A 6,348-nucleotide genomic window follows, 5' to 3' on the forward strand; every position below is an offset into this window, starting at 1 on the left:
ATACGCCTGGGGCTCTGTGATTGGCTCTTCCTATTTCATCTTTTGTACAAGACTGTTGGATGATGTAATTAATGCACACGAACAAACCACTTAATGCCTACCTGTATACCATATTATTCTCAAAATATATCTCGTTTTGATCAGACTTATGGATCTAACAATCCCTAATGTAAGAATCAGCAGGAAAACTACCAGGTGAAAAATTGGATAGCTCAAGATTTTTTGCACTACTTTTCTTTTGACGATTCTATTGGGACCTACAGATCACAACAATACTCTGCAAGAAAATTGCTGTAAATTCCCCTTGAAAACTAGTTTTAAGCTCAAATGTTTAATCGGATGATACTCAATAATTTGGCCCATGTGTCCGAATCTGGGAAAGTCAAAATTGTTAAATGATTAGAAAATGATGTTGAACAAGGTTAACATGTTGACTGCCAAGTTTTTTTTCTTAGTTTCATTGCATACATACTAAGGGTTTTTTTTTTTTAAGGGAGCCACCATAAAAAAAATCATTCCATGATTCCTATTAACTGTTCTTCCCTGAAACTCCGTGTTCACGTTATGACTGGTTATGAAGACTACTGCCATGCCAAAGTTAAAGATTTTTATTCTTTATTATTCAAGTTTTCTTTCTTTTTTTTTTGGAAGCCAAATTGTATCCAAAAACTTAAAAAAAATAAAATAAAGAATAGAATAAACAATAATGTGATTATCAAAATGATACAACACAGTTTCATCATTACAATATTAAATTATTAAATCTCCTTACCATAATATATCTAATCGAATTTTCCTTATGTTGTTACATCATTATATAACTATCATTACATCCTCGCATAATTACACCATTAAAATAGCACATAATTGTTGTTCACATAATATAATTTTACATGATCAAATAATTAATGAAGCATTTCATTTGCACGGTACCACATTACTTAAAATTATAGACTATTACATTATTACAATAAACATAGTGGAAGGTACTTCTGCATAACGGCCAGTCTAAGAGATACACCCAGGCGTAGTTACGAAGACGAAAACTATAAATCAGTGTCAACCCAAAACCTGGAATCAACTTTCAATGGTTGCTTTGTCACCAATCTTTCCTAGGAAGACAATTAAAATTATGTAGGAATATACCTCACATTAACAAGACGTACCAGTTTAATAAGCAAAATGTTTGAAATGATTAGCTGCTTCTTTGCTTTTTGAGTTAGTTTGAGCCTTTTTACGAGTGGATGAGGACGTACAAGCTTCTTTTTTTAATTTGTATTTGCCCAGTCAGCGTCACCCAAGTCAACTGTACACTAGTCAAAGTTTGGTCATTGTTTTAAACATTTCAAAATTATATGAGTCCCATCCCACCTATTTTCTTTTTGTTTATAATTTATTATAAAAAAATGGGCTGTCTCTTATACACATCTAGATGTGTATAAGAGACAGGTTTTTATTTATATATTATGATACTCCATTATAACTTTTTCTCTGTTTCTTATTCTTTTCTTAATATTTTTCTATTCCAGAGATGTAGACAAAGAAACCACAACTATCAGAAAAGAATATCCGGACTGAAAGGGCAACAGAACTTTCCAATTATTCATAGATAGTAATATTGCATTATTACTGCTAATGTTTATCTTATTAATAAAGTCACCCGTTTGTTGTGAAGAATATAATAGACATGTAAGATAATAAGATAAAACATTTTGAGGATTACAACCAGGTCTACTGATTTTTGCCAGATGTACATGACATAAACCTACAGTATATAAATATAAAATGTATACATCCCAACTTGATTTCAATGCTTGAAAATAAATATAAAATGGAATTGTGCATCTCTTCTCATCTTATTTAATGTCTGTGTTTACTGTAATAAATTCAATAGCTAAAATATCCTAATTATAAGCTTACACGAAAAGTGAAGAATTACTTCATCATGCTACTTTAATTATTGAACTAGCAAATCTTTTGAGGACACCCTCAACAAAAATATAAAACCGGAAATGACGTGGCTGCTAAGCAACTAGCTCATGCATAATTATGAATATTCAGTGCCACCTGTTCTAATTAGACTAACAATAAAATCTTTGATGGTGATTGTTACTTTTTACAAAATGAATCCGTTTTATTAACTTACTTGGGGGCACAGATATTGCTAAATGAAATCACTTTCTACTTCATTAAATTGACCACAAAAATGATTTGTTGTTATCTTACTCCAATTATTACTCTTTATTTACTCTAAAGTTGTTTTTATATAAAAAGAACTACTGTATGTAAGCTAAGATCATCTAAAAAATTATATAAACTTATATCTTGATCTGCTTCTCAATTTCGGTTCTCTACACATGACACGAGCTGTCTGACCAGGCATTTGCGTTATGCGTGTCGAATAGTACAATTTGGAAATTATTTTGTAGTTAAGTTCAGTAAGTGAGTTATATATATTTGTTCAGAAAATCTTAATGGCTTGACTTTTTAGGTGGCATATTTCACCCTGCGGAGTGCTTTTGGAACACAGGAGCCATAGAACAATACTCTGAATGTTGACCATCAAGAGATTCAATAGAAGGCATTATTATCCCTGATATTGGAGCATCAACAACAGATACACAGCGACAGGTTGGCACTAGTCTCATAAAATCTAAATATTGGACCAAGTTAACATTTGATCAGTATAAAGATTATTATATGATCTATTTGAATTTGAAAAATGTAAACTAATAAAAGTTAATTGTATATAAAAAAAATATTATTTATTATGATAATAGGCCTAATAATTACTATTTATTTTATTAAAATTAGTTATAAAAATGCAAATAAACATCCCTGGGTACCGTAAGTTAAAAATTAGCTGGAAAATGACTAGGCCTATAGGTGAAAAATTGGTCGTTTATTTGAATAAAAAGTACTTTGATACTGTAAGGGGAACCTTTGACACTAGAGTTTCTGATTTAGTTTAGATAGACTGAACGCAGAGAGGAAGCAGTTATTAGCCTTTTCGTTTATCATTCCATTGAGATCATAGGCCTACATTCGGCAGATTAGGCTTTTTCCTTTATTATTCCATTAAGATCATATGCCTACATTCGGCAGATTAGGCTTCTCGTTTGTCATTCCATTGAGATCATAGGCCTATATTCGGCAGATTAGCCTTTTCGTTTATCATTCCATTGAGATCATATGCCTACATTCGACAAATTAGGCTTTTCGTTTATCATTCCATTAAGATCATAGTACCTACATTTGGCAGATTATCCTTTTCGACAGATTAAGACCGATTAGTACATCTTTTAGTAAAGGTATTAGAATGTATACATGTGTAGAGTCATATGTTCTTTTATAACATCTGACACAACTAATCTCCCAAAAATTATAAATCATAGAACACAGAAAGTACAACAAAACAATTTTAGCACAAAACATTTTATTTCTCTATAAACACAGACATACCACATTATGCATCCAAAAATTTACTCCTCTACTGCTCAGATAAGCTTTATTTTGTACCACCTCAAAGAAGCAGCCATACAAACGATGACAACAAGATCACTACTGCACTGTCGTTTACTGTTTCCTATAAAGGGCTGTCCAACACCACCATGGCAACGGCCAACTCATACAAAAATTGCACATACAGAAGTATACTGAATGATTACATACTAATTGAACGCTAACTAAGAAACCCTGGATATAAGTGCGAGAGTACTCATTCGTTAAACACCATATAAAGTCAGCAGTTTATTTATAGAAGGCTCGCATTGCTATAAAAAAAACTGAGTTTTTTTGTCATCATTAAATAAATTGTAGAAGGAATATTTCAGGGAAAGGGTGCATAGAAGTAGACGTGCACAAATTAGTTAGTGGATGTATTTCATAACAGCATGATTTCTGAAGAAATTAAAACAAGTGTAGCTAATTAGTGGCATTGATTCAACATTTCATAGAAATAACCGTAAGATAAAATTGCAATACACGTTGTACCTTCAAGTGGATAATGGATACACCACTGTACTTCATAATATTGCCCACAATATGAGAGTCATGTTTTAGTGACCAACCGTTCAACTAAGACATATGTATACCAATTTGTAATAAAATCTAGAGATGAAACAAATGCAAGGTCATATATGACACATCATCTATAACCTATGGTTATATTGCATTACAATGATTGATCATATAATATGGCAACTAAACCTACATGACAGTGACCAACATATGGCCATATACGACAATTAACAACGAAGATATACGGCCAAATGAACATGACCATATGGAAATTACCTCATCATAACCAACCATGCTTTTTTCTATTTTGGAAATGTGTAATCATCATAATATCTTTCAATACACTTTCAGGAGGCAAACTCAGATGTTAGTACAGTATCAACAAATTTTGCCAATTATTGATATAATCATAATTATTACTAAACTGGTTTGAAACCTAAACTATAAGTTCATTGCAACATTGTGTTTTTAATCAGTGGCTTTACAGATGGTGGTACCTCCAACAGAGAGGAAGACCACGCCAAAGACAGAATTATTCAAACAAATATCATCATAATTGCTACCAAATATGGTATAAGTCAAATGTCATTAACAGTTTTCACCATAACTTACTTTTGTAGTATATTTCTGGCACATATATGTTCCTGACCAGTCAGAATGAAAGAATAAATAGGTTAAAATACAAAAAAAAAGCATATAGATTAACATAACTACCACATTATTCAAATCCATGCTTCCTCTTATGTTCCATCATTGAATTTAGTTGTCAATCAATTTAAATCAATAAAGACAAATTAATTATAATCTACAAAAGCATATAATCCAATGTGAAAACAAAATTATATCATCATTGTTAAAACTTTCTTTTGGATTCATCATTTTGGGATACGTTCTCTTTTGTTTTTCTGGTGTTTATTTTTTACCTTTTATTTTGTGAAAAATTACTTAGGATATGGTAGCATATTAGTATTAAAAAGTCAACAATCAATCAATTAATCAATCAACAATGTTTGTACTTGCCTTTTAATAGTTTAAACGGCCTTTGTAAGATTAATCAAAGATATCAAATATACTCCATAGAGAGCTCACTAACCATAATAACAAAACTTATAACAAAAATTATATTTTTGTTTATCATCAATATTTATAATTCAAAATTTGATATTGTCACCAAATAAAATTACAAAGATGGTATTGTCACCAAAACTAATTAGATATATCAACAGTATCCTAACCAAATAAAAATTAGATATTATATCTGTCACCCAATATTAATTAAATAGGTAAAAAGTATTGTTACCAAATACTAATTATATAAGTCAACACTATTTGTCACCAAATAAGAATTAGGAAAGTCATAAACTACAAAGGTTGATTGTATTGTCAACAATCAGAATGTCACAGACACTGTTATTACTTATTACATTATGAATTTAAATTGCAACTAAAACAAAAATTGTTATTTGTATATTCGCCACAGCTAGAGCAGAATTGCCTGGGCACCGTTGTATTTACATCCCAATGGTGAGAATTGAGCACAGACTCCTCAATATCATTGAAATTATCCATTAATTTAAGTTATTATAGAAATTATTTTATAAATTACAAAGGTTGATTGCATTGTCACCAATCAGAATGTCACAGACACTGTTATTACTTATTACATTATGAATTTCAATTGCAACTAAATATCAATATTTACGTCTTTATCGAATGAAAAGACTAGACCGCAATGTACTGGCTATGCCGTATATGCGAGAGCAGTGTCAGTCGCCTCAGATCAGAGCTGTACGCTGATTGGCTGAAAGGATGTATTGGCCTTTGCCAAAAACATGGAATGGTGTTTATAGGCTTTTGCAAAAAAACAAAAAACGGTCGCTTGTAGTGCAAAATACATTGACTTTATCGGGGTTTGCGGAAAAACTGATTTCATAAATATAATCGTTGCAACGTAAGCTAAAAGATAAAAAAAATCTTGATTCATTTTAGACGGAAAATGGAAATTCAATGAAAAAGACGATGAGATGTCAACGACTTGGTAGACTTAGAACACAAATTTTATTCAAAACATGAATATTTCAACCCGTCCTCGGGTCTTCATCAGCATGTGTGACAAACAAAATATAAGTTGGTTAATACAATAATTATGATAAAAAGTAAAGTATAATATGATTGGTCGACATTTTAATAGAATATAATAAACAAACAAAAAAATTAAAAATAAAATTAAATAAAATTTGTGTTCTAAGTCTACCAAGTCGTTGACATCTCATCGTCTTTTCTTCTTTCATTGAGTTATGTATCTAAGGAACACACGTGGATTACATC

Source organism: Anneissia japonica, unplaced genomic scaffold (genome assembly GCF_011630105.1).
Source record: "Anneissia japonica isolate Jap-2015-1 unplaced genomic scaffold, ASM1163010v1 scaffold287726_len2788222_cov184, whole genome shotgun sequence".
NCBI lineage: Eukaryota > Metazoa > Echinodermata > Crinoidea > Comatulida > Comatulidae > Anneissia > Anneissia japonica.